Below are 13,794 nucleotides of genomic sequence, written 5' to 3' on the forward strand. Positions count from 1 at the left end.
AGTGGGCTGTGATCATTGCCATCATAATGCAATGGCGTGAATTGGCATTTAAAGCTGTGCCTTACCTGTTCAAAGGTTCACAATTGACCACTGATGCATTGAATTAATTCTTTGTAGGTACCACTTTCTGATAAAGTGTGCTCAACACTGGCTAACAATGTGCATTCTAAGATGAGTTCCATGCATCTGACTAGAGATGAAAATTCTGTGTTCTCTTTTGCTGCTCACCAGATTTTGTTATTATCACAGAGTGATTAACATTTTGCTGCTACCTCAGGACTTTAAGGTAATTAGATAGCTATTCCAACTCCACAACCAACCCCTTATACAGCCTCACATGTTACCCACCAATGTATTATTTCTTTAAGTTTCCAAACCCACTGTGCTGCTGTTCAACTTGCTACCCAACCAATGGTGGGAAGATCAACTTTCCATTTCAGTGTGTGCAGAAGCTAATATTTCAGGGAGCTAGGGAGCCCTTACTTCTTTTAGCTTTTATGCACCAAAGTTCTGCAAAAAAGAAATTTTCAGCAAGTCAGCTGCTTCCTGACTGAGCTCAAATAATTTTCAGCCACTCACTTCTTGTGACCATATTTTAGCTAAAAACCTAACACCTAGAGTTAGTTGTAGGGAAGCAGGTATGACAAGAAACCAGAAACAGAGTTGATGAAGGAATCTGTGTTGTGTCTATGGATCAATGAACAATTGAAAAATGTACACTATAAACAAACTAGATTCAAATCCACGCATAGACAATCTGGACAGCAACTGACATGATTTTTTGGGTCAAACGCAACAGCAAGTATGATGTAGTCTGAATGTTGTCCTATTCATTAGCTCATGTACCATCTGCCTCAAAGACTAAGTACTTATTGAGACTGATGTCTTGAAGTTTATAAACAACATCAAATATTTATAATATCACAGACTTACAGATAGACTGGGTTCTGCTCTTACTGATGTTGTTGTACATTATATTTACACAGCTGACCAATTGAACACTACATTGCACTGAGAGTGTGAGTGAAGGGGATATGGTAGATGTACAGAGCAGTATCACATGTCATGTCATGTCATGTAACTATCTTGAGGTAAACTGCCTGCCAGGTCTGGATTCCATGCAATAATACAACGACAATAAAACGACAACAACTCATATTTGCAGAACCTGATTAACATAATAAAATGCTCCAAGATAATCTACAAGGAGCATCATAAAGCAAAATTTGACACCAAGCCAAATAAGGTGATTCTGGAGCAGGAAACAAAAAGACACTAGCTGAAGAAATTGGTTTTATGGAATATCTTAGAGGAGGAAAGAGAGAGGCAGAGAGTTTTAGGGAGGAAATTCTAGAGCCCATGGCTTTGACTTGGGATGTGTACCAAATGGGATCAATCGATACCAGGTTCTCAACTGGAGGAATGCAAACAAAATGAAGCCACAGAAACCAGTGGAAAGGAAGCAAAGTTGTTGATTGAGTTGCGAATAAATGAAAGCAAAATCTTTCAAAATGGAAGACTATCAACACATTGCCTGGAAATAACATAATAGTACTTCTGACTATTTGGACATCCTCAGAAACTGCTGGAGAAACTCAACTGGTCTGGCAGCATCTGTGGATTCGAGGTAACATTTTGAGTCTGGTAAGATTCTTCTTCAGAAAAAGTGTCATGCTAAGCTCAAAATGGTAACTCTGATTCTCTTTCCACAAATACTGCCAAACCTGCTGGGTTTCTCTCACATTTTCTGTGTTTGTTTCAGGTTTTTAGCATCTGCAGCATTTTGCTTTTACATGGGCATCCTTCGTGTTTTATGATTGGTTGTACGTTGATTTCCTGGAGCATGTCTTGAGACCAGAATGAATTTCACTTTGATATATGTTAATCCTAAATATGGACTGGAGGCATGGATGCATTCTTATTTTGGTGATAAATCAGCAGTAAATTTGTTGCCAATACCCTGAATGTGCGGAATTTTCTCTTCTCACTGTTTGCAGATGCCACTGACAGTTAGTTAAACCATTCAAGCAAATAAGAAGAAAAATGCAAATTAATCACTTTGATGAGCAGAATTTGAGCTTTTTGATCCCTGAAAGAACCAATAGAGTTTGTGTTGGCAATAAGTGGTGGAAAAAGCAGGCTGCCAGGAAACACTGCTTTTTGTGAGATTGAGGTAGACCTCATTATTCATGTGTTTAACATGGCATTAAGCCATGTTCAACTCAAAATATAATCCCCTTATCCCTATTGGGCAAAGAACTCCCTGGGTAAAAGATAACAAAATGAGTAAATCCTGCTTTAAAGGAAGCAAATTACATCAGACAAAATTCACCCATTTGAAGAAATTTGATTAGAGAAGTAGATGGCTTTGAACTGACGGCTCATTGGGGCAGCTGAAAGGAATCCTAAGTACCTTACCAAGATACAGAATACAGCTGGAATCCATATTTTCAAAGTGATACTCACATACGTGATCTTATGCAAAACAGGGCTATAACGCATTCTGTAAGTGCATTTATTCCTGAACAGCAGTTCCACACTAAGCACAGGTTTGTTTAGTGGATGCTGGGTTATGTTTTGCATTAATTCTAAGTTCTATTCTAAAATTTAAAGAAAGATCTACTCTAATGTGAAAAATAAGGTTTTTGAAAGACAAAACACCAAACTAGAGAACAAATTATAGAAGTAGGATATGTTTTATGGGCACACATGGAGCCAGACATTTACCCCGGGTGTTCCTTACAGCTAAAGAAGGCATGAGGCCCCTCAAAAATGGAAAGGAACATCAACATTTTTCCATGATCCCAGGAATCACCTTTGACATGATTCTTAACTTATAAAACTGAAGAGATTAGTCCCAGAGAAAGGAACACATCCCATTTTGGACATGTAAACACAGAACAATTTTTTGCATCAATTCACCATGTGTAATGGAGTCCCCACTATCACAGAATCCAGTCTTCAGTTGATTCGATTTATTGGTTTAACATCAAGAATTGGCTGAGTGCACTGGACAGGTTATGGGCCCCAGCATTATCTGGCCATTGGTAGAATCTTATTAAATATGTCAGTGCAGACTCGATGTGCCAAAGGACCTTTTCTGCACTGTGTGATTCTATGACTCTGTGACCTGCATGCCGCAGAACTAGCTGCATCCCTAGTTGAGCTACAACACTGGCATTTACCTGAAAAGGTGGAATGTGTGACTTGTCCTTTAGGGAAGGTACTCTGCCTTCCTTGCCCGGCCTGATCTACATGTGATTCTAGTCCAAAAGCAATGTGGTTGACAGTTAATTGTTGTGGGCGCATGGAATAGTTTGCCAGTGGTAGTCGTGGAAGTGGAGTCATTAGTGACATTTAAGCGACTGTTGGACATGCACATGGACAGCAGTGAATTGAGGGGAATGTAGGTTAGGTTATTTTATTTTTGGATTAGGAATATGCCACGGCACAACATCGTGGGCCGAAGAGCCTGTACTGTGCTGTACTCTTCTATGTTCTATGTTCTATTAATTGCCTTCTGAAACATCCTAATGGCCGAAAGGGTCAATCAGACCAAGGATAATTGGGAACGAGCAACTAATACCAGCCTTGCAAGTGACAATTAATCCAACTGAAAAATAAAAACTTAAAAAGAAATTGCCCAATATGCTTTGTCACACAAAGTAGAACAAATAGTACTTAGTTAGTTGTACAAACAGCAGCCAAGTGATAAAGTCATAAGCAGTTATTCAAAAGGCACTTACTCATCAATAAGCAGTGCTCAGTTCTGCCAGAGCCACTAAACTCTGAAACTCATTGCAGCCTCAATCCAAACTTGGGTGGAAGAACTGAACTGAGGTGGAAAAAGTGAAATCCCTTGACTTTAAGATAGCTGTGACCCTACCTAAACTGAAGTCAAGTGATCAGAGTGTCTTTACTGCACGGAAAGAGATCATTTTGCCCACTGATTCCTGGGGGATCAACTAGAGAAATCATTCTCACATAAAGGAAGATGCTAGTAAATATTGGAGGCCAATCACTTCAATCAAAGGATGTTGCTGCCCACTACCTTGGGGCCAGTTGTCTGCTTCATCAATGATATTATTTTCTTCAGAAATTGGGAGGTTCATTGAAGATTATGCAGTATTTGTCATCCCTGAAGTACTGAAGAAAGTCCATTCTCTTGTGCAGCAAGATCTGGACTACATGGAAATATTGGTTGATAAATGGCAAATAACATTAGCACCATATCAGTGCCAGATAATGGTCACCTTCAAGAAGAAGGAGTCTAACCATCTCTTTAACATGCAACAATATTAACATCTTGGAATATTTCACCATCAGCATTTTGGAGATAATCAGAAATATCCTGGCTACTAGAGTGGGTCAGTTGTTCTGTAAGTGAATAATTTACCTCCTGACCCTCAAAACCCTGTTTACCACACTACAGGGGAAAATCTGGAGTATGCTGCAACAACACTGATGAGGGCCAACACATTCTAAACAAAGAAATCAATGTAATTGACACCCTTTCCACTAAACCAAGCACTCACCACTGTCAAACCCGAGCTGCTGCTATGTGTGCCACCTACAAGATACACTGCACCCAAGCTTCTTCGATTTCACCCACAAACCTCATAACTCCAACACTAACAATGACAAGAGCAGCATGTCAGTAGCATCAACACCAAATAGCCCTCTAAGTTACATAGTGATTTAATGTAGCATGACAATTCTTCATAGAGTCTGCTGCATTTGGAAAAGAAGGCCCAGAACCAGCTTCCCTGTTAAATAAGGGAAATAATGGCAATAATTCCAGCAATGCTTAAATCTTGTAATGGAATGAAGAACACTGTTTTGCTTACATTCATTAGAGTCAATATGATTCCACCTGCAAAGGAGTTTTGCGCCTGTCTTAGGAGTGGATGTCCTGCTGTTTGAAGGTAATGTACTCCAATTCTTAATATCAACCAATCAGTGGTTTTTCTGAGTGAAATTACCAATTTAGTACCAAATTTGGTGTTTTACGCACTCTTTTCATACTGTTGAGACTATCACCATTTTCTCACTTTTGGTTTGGAATTGTGAGTTGATGTGGAGAATTGAACATTGAATTTTCAACAGCAGTTTCCACTAAAAAAAAGGAGAGAACAAAAGCCAGATGGGACCTGGTCTGGAAAGATACTGCAAGTTAATTACTGGTCTCAGAACATGGTAGATGAACTGGCACGAAGATGTTGTTATGCTCAAAGACTGATGGCTGGTTGTATGTTGAATAGCCAATCACTGGAGGAACAGTGCTGGCCAATAACAGAGAATGTTGAAAAATAAAGAGAAAACAATGAATTGACTGGCTTTGATTGAGTTTTGGGCAGCAAGCAGTTTTGCTTTAGAAGCTGAGTTTTTGATTTTACTCTCCCTATTTATTTTCCATTTATTGACCTGTTGAAAGTTCAGAGAAAAGAACCCTATAGACTGGCGGCTTCAGAATTCAAGCACGATATATTATGTACCTGTAATACAAACCACTGCCAAAGAATTTCATGAAAGCCTGGTATTCATCATTGAAATGGTTATTGAACTGGCAAATTATAATTCTTTTATTTTATTTTTCAATTTATCCTTTAACAATGCATGCCTGTCCCCTGACTCCCTTGAAATTCTCTAAGTGCTCTGCTATAAAATCAGTGATGATGGATTGCAGCAGTTTCCCCAATGCTGACATCAGTCTATAATTCCCTGGTTTCTCCCTTTTTAAATAGCTTGGTTACATTAGCTATCCTCCAATCTGCAGGGACTGTTCCAGAGTTTAAAGAATCTCGGAAGATGACCACCAATGCATCCACTATTTCTAGGGCCACTCTCTAAAATACTCTGGAATGTGAATTATTAAATCCTGGGTATTTATCAGCCTTCAATCCCATCAATTTCTCCAAACACCATATTTTTACTAAAACAGGTTTGTTTCAGTTCACCCCTCTCACTAAACCCTTTGCTCCCCACCATTTCTGGTATAAGTGTCCTCCTTTGTACAGACTGAAACGAAGTATGCATTTAGTTTGTCAGCCATTTCTTTGTTCACCATATAAATTTCCCCATTTCTTACTATAAAGGACTTACATTACTTTTCATCAATCTTTTTCTCTTTACATACCTATAAAAAATTTTATAGCCAGTTCTTTGTGCTCCCTGCAAGCGTACTCTCATACTTTATTTTGCTCTTATTAATCAATCTCTTTTTCTTCCTTTGCTGACTTCTAATCTGGTCCCAGCTCTCAGGTCTGTTGTTTTTCTTCCTAATTTGTATGCATTTTTCTTATGTGATATACTATCACTGACTTCCCTTGATTGGTTCCATGGTTTGGCCACCGTTCTTTTTGCACTCCTGTGATAGTTTGCATTCTTTGTGCAAAAACAGCCACAAACGTTCTTCTGTCTTAGAGAATCTCAACAAAAATTTTGGAAGGGGAAATAATTGGTTCTAAAAATCCCACTCCTCGTGTGTGATATAAAGAACATACCACAAGAACCAGAACCAATCATGCCCTATCTACTCGGGTTAAATGCATGTAAAAGAATATTTGCTTCTGGTACACCAGAACATGCCACCAAACATGTGACTAGATGAATCAATTTATTTATTCTAGGGAAATAAAACTCAATAAATTTTAGTGGAAAGTGACGGAAAATGAAGGTGCAGACGTGCCATAATTAAAGCATAGATGGAGCAGGATGTAGAAAATACTTAAGTCACCAATGAGCTAACAAGTTGACTGGTTAAATATTTTCCGACCGCAATTGTTAACATGCTCACCTCTATGGTAAGATTTGGAGTGACATTGTAGCAGTGGGTTCACAGAATGATGGCATGCACATTCCCCTTCCTTCATTCCAGTGAAGGGCAACTACATACACATTTCTCCTCCTTTCCTTGATGGAGTTTAGTAGGATGAGAGGCCTGATTAGAGTGGATGTGGAGAAGACAACCAGAGGGCGGTGAATCTGTGGAACTTATCGTCAGATGGCTATGGAGGCCAAGTCATTGAGTGTATTTAAGACAGAGACAGATAGGTCCTTGATTAGTAAGGGGATCAAGGGCTACATGGAGAAGGCAGGGGAATGGATTTGAGAAACAAATGGCGGATCAGACTCAATGTGCTCAAATTTGCTCATATATCTTATGGTTCTTATGATCTTCACCATGAACAAAGACTGTGCTTCTAAAAGGTAATTATTTGGTTATTGATCACTTTGGCACATCTTGAGGTTGGGAAAGGTGCTAGTTAAATGCAAGTTCTTAGCTTTTTGCGTATCTCTTTGGAACCTTTCAGAAATTGGAAAAGTAACTGAAAGGGCAAAGGAAACCTATCCCCCTCTCCTACAGGGCGCTACAAGTTGTTGTTCCAGCGTCCTGCACATCAACATTCGGTAATTGAACAGTAGCGAGTTTATGAGGCCGGCTCTGTAATTATGGGCCTGCTGTGAAATGAAATACTTTTTTAGGATGAGACAGCCTGCATGGAGAGGTACATGGATTATTATGAGTGATTTATTATGACACAATCTAATCGCTTAACTCAATGTTTTCAATTATTTATTTACAGAAGACCTACACTCCAAACCCTGAAAATGTTGTAATGCTATATTCTCAGGCATTTCCACAAATACTGGTCTGTCCTATGGAAAACAGTTCTCCCAATGATTGCTGAAAGTGCTGGCACTCTGAGTGGTGACATGGTGGCTCAGTGGATTGCACTGCAGCCTCACAGCACCAGCGACCCGGGTTTGATTCCAGCCTCGGGTGACTGTGTGGAGTCTGCATGTTCTCCCTGTGCCTGCGTGGGTTTCCTCTGGGTGCTCTAGTTTCCTCCCACAGTCCAAAGATGTTGCAGGTTAGGTGGATTGACCATGTTAAATTGCCCATAGTGTCCAGGGATGTGTAGATTAGGTGGGTTATGGGGTTGGGTCTGGGTGGGATGCTCTGAGGTTCAGTGTGGGCTTGTTAGGCTGAAGGGCCTGTTTCCACACTGCAGGGATTCTATGATGATTCTCTCAAAATATCTGTGGCCATGAACTGAAGAAGAGCCATGTCTGGGCACAGCAGAATATTTAGTTCATTGAATGAAGTGACTGAAACGAATGGGTTGAACAGTATTTTCCAAGACTGGTTGTTTTGGGGTTAGGTCTATTTAACAAACTCTGAAACAAGAACCCAACCCACATCAAATGAGTTCTAACGCAGGTGGGTCCAGGGATAGGCAACCAAATTCCTCCAACGACAGCAACTGGTTACTTTAAAATGGTAATGAGGTGGTTTTCCTACATTTTAAAAGTCATCCTGTTTTTTCCTCATGTCAGCTGGATTTCCCATTATACCTGGCAGATGAAAGGAGCAAGAAGGGCTAAATCCTTGAGGTACTTTACAGTGCTGCTTGTGGGAAAAAAAGAGCCAGAACCTCTCACAATGTGTCTGCTCACCTGATTATCTTTGGACTAAGCTCTGTGCTCTGTCTGTTCCTTCCCAACCAGTATGGGGCTCCGTGACACCCAAAACCAATCCACTGACCTCTCTGATACCCAACCCCGATTACTATTACACAGCCTCCACTTCCAGCCTATTATTGAATGCCTCTTCAATCAATTTGAAAGGGTTCAGAAAAGATTTACAAGGATGTTGCCAGGGTTAAACATAGAACATAGAACATAGAAGGCACAGAACAGGCCCTTCAGCCCACAATGTTGTGCCGACCATTGATCCTCATGTATGCACCCTCAAATTTCTGTGACCATATACATGTCCAGCAGTCTCTTAAATGACCCCGATGACCTTGCTTCCACAACTGCTGCTGGCAACGCATTCCATGCTCTCACAACTCTCTGCGTAAAGAACCTGCCTCTGACATCCCCTCTATACTTTCCACCAACCAGCTTAAAACTATGACCCCTCGTGCTAGCCATTTCTGCCCTGGGAAATAGTCTCTGGCTATCAACTCTACCTATGCCTCTCATTATCTTGTATACCTCAATTAGGTCCCCTCTCCTCCTCCTTTTCTCCAATGAAAAGAGACCGAGCTCAATCAACCTCTGTTCATAAGATAAGCCCTCCAGTCCAGGCAGCATCCTGGTAAACCTCCTTTGAACCCTCTCCAAAGCATCCACATCTTTCCTATAATAGGGCGCCCAGAACTGGATGCAGTATTCCAAGTGCGGTCTAACCAAAGTTTTATAGAGCTGCAACAAGATCTCACGACTCTTAAACTCAATCCCCCTGTTAATGAAAGCCAAAACACCATATGCTTTCTTAACAACCCTGTCCACTTGGGTGGCCATTTTAAGGGATCTATGTATCTGCACACCAAGATCCCTCTGTTCCTCCACGCTGCCAAGAATCCTATCCTTAATCCTGTACTCAGCTTTCAAATTCGACCTTCCAAAATGCATCACCATCAAATGGTTGTAGGGTTTGAGCTGTAGGGACAGGCTGAATAGGGTTTAGCTATTTTCTGTGGAGCGTTGGAGGCTAAGAATGACCTTATGGAGGCTTATAAAATCATGAGGGGCATGGATAGGGTAAATATACAATGTTTTTTCCCCAGGGTAGGGGAGTCCAAAACTAGAGGGCATAGACTTACGGAGAGAGGGGAAAGATATGAAAGAAACTTAAAGGGCAATGTTTTAATCAGAGGCTGGTGAGTGTATGGAATGAGCTGCCAGAGGCAGGAACAATTATAATATTTATATGAATAGGAAGGATTTGAGGGAAATTGGACAAATGTGACTAGATTTATTTAGGATAACTGGTCAACATGGATGAGTTGGACAGAAGGGTCAGTTTCCATGCTGTATGTCTCTCTGACTCTATCAGTGGACTTGTGATGCCCACATTCCACAAATGGATAGAAAAAAAAGGACACATTTTGGGCAACTTAGCATGGCCGATCCATCTAACCTGCACAGTGGAGGGAATACTATAGCACCCAGAGGAAACCCACACAGACATGGGGAGAACATGTACACTTCACACAGGCAGTCACCTGAGGCTGGAATTGAACCTAGACTCCTGGCGCTGTGAAGCAACAGTGCTAACCACTGAGGAACCATGCTGCTCTGCTGTCCTGCTGCGTCAATTGTGCTGTCAATTGTTACAAAACTGAAAGAACAAATGTAAGGGAACCATGTGACCAAAAACTACAGTGCGTTTCGGAAGCTCATCCTTCAGTGTTTCCCAACCTCAAAACGACAACTTCGCTGTCCACATCCATTGGACTGCACCTCCAAAGTATTGAGAAAATATCAACAAATTACAAGCTTGGTCCCTGTGTGAATGGAGATGCAGAGGAAACCAAGGCAACTTCATTTTCAAAAATCATGGCTCAGAATAGCACAACATTCTAAGAATTACCATTGATTATTATGAGTGAGTCCTCTAAAAAAATTTAAATCTTCCTCCAAATTATTCCAAATCAGCCACTAGAGGGCTACTGCTTAAAATTTAAATACTGAATCATGGACCGCAAACATTGCCTAGCTATCACTAATTGTTTAAAATTATTCAAAAAGTAAATATACTCAAAGGTATCGATTTTGACTGTGGTTGGATTTTGGCCGTAGGTAATGTGGTGCTCGTAAAACTCATTCGTATGGACCAGAAAATAGCACTGGGCTATTTTAACTGAGGGATAATGGGAACTGCAGATGCTGGAGAATTCCGAGACAACAAAATGTGAGGCTGGATGAACACAGCAGGCCAAGCAGCATCTCAAGAGCACAAAAGCTGATGTTTCGGGCCTAGACCCTTCATCAGAGAGGGGGATGGGGAGAGGGAACTGGAATAAATAGGGAGAGAGGGGGAGGCGGACCGAAGATGGAGAGTAAAGAAGATAGGTGGAGAGAGTATACGTGGGGAGGTAGGGAGGGGATAGGTCAGTCCAGGGAAGATGGACAGGTCAAGGAGGTGGGATGAGGTTAGTAGGTGGATGGGGGTGCGGCTTGGGGTGGGAGGAAGGGATGGCTGAGAGGAAACACTGGTTAGGGAGGCAGAGACAGGTTGGACTGGTTTTGGGATGCAGTGGGTGGGGGGGAAGAGCTGGGCTGGTTGTGTGGTGCAGTGGGGGGAGGGGATGAACTGGGCTGGTTTAGGGATGCAGTAGGGGAAGGGGAGATTTTGAAACTGGTGAAGTCCACATTGATACCATTAGGCTGCAGGGTTCCCAGGCGGAATATGAGTTGCTGTTCCTGCAACCTTCGGGTGGCATCATTGTGGCAGTGCAGGAGGCCCATGATGGACATGTCCTCTAGAGAATGGGAGGGGGAGTGGAAATGGTTTGCGACTGGGAGGTGCAGTTGTTTGTTGAGAACTGAGCGGAGGTGTTCTGCAAAGCGGTCACCAAGCCTCCGCTTGGTTTCCCCAATGTAGAGGAAGCCGCACCGGGTACAGTGGATGCAGTATACCACATTGGCAGATGTGCAGGTGAACCTCTGCTTAATGTGGAATGTCATCTTGGGGCCTGGGATAGGGGTGAGGGAGGAGGTGTGGGGGCAACTGTAGCATTTCCTGCGGTTGCAGGGGAAGGTGCCGGGTGTGGTGGGGTTGGAGGGCAGTGTGGAGCGAACAAGGGAGTCACGGAGAGAGTGGTCTCTCCGGAAAGCAGACAGGGGTGGGGATGGAAATATATCTTGGATGGTGGGGTCGGATTGTAAATGGTGAAAGTGTCGGAGGATGATGCGTTGTATCCGGAGGTTGGTAGGGTGGTGTGTGAGAACGAGGGGGATCCTTTTAGGGCGGTTGTGGCGGGGGCGGGGTGTGAGGGATGTGTTGCGGGAAATACGGGAGACGCGGTCAAGGGCGTTCTCGATCACTGTGGGGGGAAAGTTGCGGTCCTTGAAGAACTTGGACATCTGGGATGTGCGGGAGTGGAATGTCTTATCGTGGGAGCAGATGCGTCGGAGGCGGAGGAATTGGGAATAGAGAATGGAATTTTTGCACGAGGGTGGGTGGGAGGATACACCTAGAATACACCTCCTCCCACCCACCCTCGTGCAAAAATTCCATTCCCTATTCCCAATTCCTCCGCCTCCGACGCATCTGCTCCCACGATAAGACATTCCACTCCCGCACATCCCAGATGTACAAGTTCTTCAACGACCGCAACTTTCCCCCCACAGTGATCGAGAACGCCCTTGACCGCGTCTCCCGTATTTCCCGCAACACATCCCTCACACCCCGCCCCCGCCACAACCACCCTAAGAGGATCCGCCTCGTTCTCACACACCACCCTACCAACCTCCGGATACAACGCATCATCCTCCGACACTTTCGCCATTTACAATCCGACCCCACCACCCAAGACATATTTCCATCCCCACCCCTGTCTGCTTTCCGGAGAGACCACTCTCTCCATGACTCCCTTGTTTGCTCCACACTGCCCTCCAACCCCACCACACCCGGCACCTTCCCCTGCAACCACAGGAAATGCTACACTTGCCCCCACACCTCCTCCCTCACCCCTATCCCAGGCCCCAAGATGACATTCCACATTAAGCAGAGGTTCACCTGCACATCTGCCAATGTGGTATACTGCATCCACTGTACCCGGTGTGGCTTCCTCTACATTGGGGAAACCAAGCGGAGGCTAGGAGACCGCTTTGCAGAACACCTCCGCTCAGTTCTCAACAAACAACTGCACCTCCCAGTTGCAAACCATTTCCACTTCCCCTCCCATTCTCTAGAGGACATGTCCATCATGGGCCTCCTGCAGTGCCACAATGATGCCACCCGAAGGTTGCAGGAACAGCAACTCATATTCCGCCTGGGAACCCTGCAGCCATATGGTATCAATGTGGACTTCACCAGTTTCAAAATCTCCCCTTCCCCTACTGCATCCCTAAACCAGCCCAGTTCATCCCCTCCCCCCACTGCACCACACAACCAGCCCAGCTCTTCCCCCCCCCCACCCACTGCATCCCAAAACCAGTCCAACCTGTCTCTGCCTCCCTAACCGGTTTTTCCTCTCACCCATCCCTTCCTCCCACCCCAAGCCACACCCCCATCCACCTACTCACCTCATCCCACCTCCTTGACCTGTCCGTCTTCCCTGGGCTGACCTATCCCCTCCCTACCTCCCCACGTATACTCTCTCCACCTGTCTTCTTTACTCTCCATCTTCGGTCCGCCTCCCCCTCTCTCCCTATTTATTCCAGTTCCCTCTCCCCATCCCCCTCTCTGATGAAGGGTCTAGGCCCGAAACGTCTGCTTTTGTGCTCCTGAGATGCTGCTTGGCCTGCTGTGTTCATCCAGCCTCACATTTTGTTGTCTTGTTATTTTAACTGAGGGGCCTGATTATAGTCTCACCAGTGGGACTCATAGACTTGGCACTGACTTTCTGACTTGTGAAGCAGAAATGTACCTCTCGAAAGGGACTATTGACTGATTTTGTTTTGGAGTGGTCATTCAACGTGAGTGACAGACATGTCCCTAGGTTCTCACAAAGCTTTCTTGGAGGTCCTGCTAGAACTGGCCAGATAAACATGAGCAGTTTACTCAATGGTCAGTGCCTTGACAACCCTAAGGCACTGAATTCAAATAGGCTTGGAGAGAAATCGCAGAGTGACAGGACCAGGAGCGTTAACTCTTGCATAGGAAGTCTTTCCAACAGGTTCTGTGGCAGCCAAATAGATGTGGCCTCAATGATAGGAACTATGGTGCCAACAGTTTGCTGACAAAGAACCTATCGTAAGAGCATTTCATTCAAACAATGTATTTTATAATACTGGAGCTGACTAATATAACAGCTGGAAGCATCCATAATGTGT

This window comes from Stegostoma tigrinum, chromosome 3, assembly GCF_030684315.1.
Source record: "Stegostoma tigrinum isolate sSteTig4 chromosome 3, sSteTig4.hap1, whole genome shotgun sequence".
NCBI classification, from domain to species: domain Eukaryota; kingdom Metazoa; phylum Chordata; class Chondrichthyes; order Orectolobiformes; family Stegostomatidae; genus Stegostoma; species Stegostoma tigrinum.